Here is a 2,507-nt window from a genome sequence, read left to right as displayed (position 1 = left end):
CGCCAGCCAGGCTCCGCGCCCTGTGTGCAGGAGCAGAGGGCAGGGCTCAGCAGGGAAGCTGGACAGAGAAGCTGGAGGGCGGACCAGAACACGTCAGCGCACGGGGTACAGCCTGGGAAGGAGGTGGACAGGAACACGAGGGGTGAGGCGCTGTGAGAAGATGAGCTCACCAACGGGCTGGAGGTTCTGGTGGGCATGAAGGGCTGCTGGGGCTGGCATACTAGGGAGGAGCTAGAAAGAGGTGGTGGGGATGAGAATGGGAACAAGCGAGGAGGCCCAGGGAGATGACCACCCATATGCGACTAGGGCTTCCCCCATGGCTCAGTGGTAAAGAATCCGCCTGCCATACAGGAGATGCAGGAGATGGGGGTTCGATCCCTGGGTTGGGAAGATCCCCTGGAGGAGGGCATGGCAGCCCACTCCAGTATTCTTGCCTGGAGAATCCCCATGGACAGAGGAGCCTGGTGGGCTGCAGTCCATGGGGTTGCAGAGTTGGACATGACTGTGTGTGCTTGCTCGTTTGCACCAGAGGTCAAGTTTCAAGTTCACAGCCAGGCACGCCCCCCGCAAGGAGACCTGAGGCCTCAGTCTTACCAGCTACACGTCCTTGGGCAGGTCGCCAACCTCCCAAACCTCAGGCTCTCCCATCCGCAGGGCGGGGATGATGCGTGCCGCTCCAGCCTTGCGGGACGGCGGTGCCCTTCAGGCTGGGGAGCGCCAGGAACTGAACCTGCATCTGACTTCAAGGCTGACTTCCTTGAAGTGTTTCCATGGAAATCCTCACCTAACCTATGTTTCTCTCTCAATGGCTGTATTTCCAAGCCAGCGCTGATGACGACAGTATTTGGAGGTGTCCTTACAAGCCCTAGTCCTTTGTGCGAGCAGCTCTAGAGGCCAGTGACTTGTCCACATGCGTAACTACAGTTTCACGCACTTGCTCTCACTCGGAAGCTCCCTAGACAGCACTACAAGGCAACTCACCCTGCGGGGGCCAGCTCGGCTCTGCCGGGCGGCTGAGAAGGATGCATTCAGAAGCTGTCGACAGCCAGGCCCTGGGCAGGTGTTTTCAAGTGGATGAGATCATTTGAGCCCTGTAAGACTACCAAAAGCTACTCACCTCGCACTACAGAAAAGTGGGAGAAGGCACTGGCAACCCACTCCAGTATTCTTGCCTGGAGAATCCCATGGACAGAGGAGCCTGGCAGGCTACAGTCCATGCAGTTGCAAGAATCGGACATGACTTAGTGACTAAACCACCACAGAAAAGTGAACCCACAGAAGTTTCTGGGAGATTGAGGAGCTTGCCCATGACCTGACTGGGATGTGGCAGCCAGGACCCAGGCTCTGATCTGCGGGTTCCTGAAGCCACTGTCCAGGATGACGGAAGAACTGAACCAGGTATTCATCCTCAGGGTGAGCCCTCCTGGACGCTTTTTATTTATTTTTGGCTGCACCGGGTCTTTGTCGCTACACACGGGCGTTCTCTAGTTGCGGTGAGTGGGAGCTACTCTCTGGTTGCGGCGTGCGGGCCTCTCATTGCAGTGGCTTCTCTTGTTGCAGAGCGCAGGCTCTAGGTGCACGGGCTTCAGTAGTTGTGGCCTGAGGGCTCAGTTCCACGTGGGATCCTCCCAGACCAGGGATTAAGTCCATGTCCCCTGTGCTGGCAGGTGGATTCTTAACCACAGGACCACCAGGGGAGTCCCTTTAAAAAAAAAAAAAAAAAACTTTTTCTTTTAAGCTTTCAATTTATTTATTTGGTTCTGACAGGTCTTCGTTACACATGCAGAATCGGGGTGTGTGGCTTTTCTCTGGTGGCGGCAGGCAAGCTCTCTAGTTGTGGGGCACAGGCTCTGTAGTTTGGCTCAGCTGCCCTGAGGCATGTGAGATCTTAGTTTACAGACCAGGTATCCAACCTGTGTCCCCTGCTTTGGAAGGTGAATTCTTAACCACTGGACCACCAGGGAAATCCTGATGTTTATTTTTATTCCACTATCGGAGAAGGCAATGGCACCCCACTCCAGTACTCTTGCCTGGAAAATCCCATGGGCGGAGGAGCCTGGTAGGCTGCAGTCATGGGGTCTCTAAGAGTCAGACACGACTGAGTGACTTCACTTTCACTTTCATGCATTGGAGGAGGAAATGGCAACCCACTCCAGTGTTCTTGCCTGAAGAATCCCAGGGACGGGGGAGCCTGGTGGGCTGCTGTCTATGAGGTCTCACAGAGTCGGACACGACTGATGTGACTTAGCAGCAGCAGCATGGTCTTTAGGTTAGGGCTTCCCTGGTGGCTCAGTCAGTAAAGAATCCACCTGCAAAGCAGGAGATCTGGGTTCCATCCCTGGGTCGGGAAGATCCCCTGGTGAAGGCAATGGCAACCCACTCCAATACTCTTGCCTGGTGGCCTACAGTCCATGGGGTCCACAAGGGTCAGACAGGACTTGGCAGCTAAACCACCACCGCCACATGGTCTTTAGGTTAATAAGAATGTTGGAGGAAACACAATAGTA

The sequence above is a fragment of the Bos grunniens genome, chromosome 6 (assembly GCF_055505025.1).
Source record: "Bos grunniens cultivar Pamir isolate PY7600 chromosome 6, Bosgru_T2T1.0, whole genome shotgun sequence".
Classification (NCBI taxonomy): Eukaryota; Metazoa; Chordata; class Mammalia; order Artiodactyla; family Bovidae; genus Bos; species Bos grunniens.
This window is presented reverse-complemented; position numbering follows the sequence as displayed.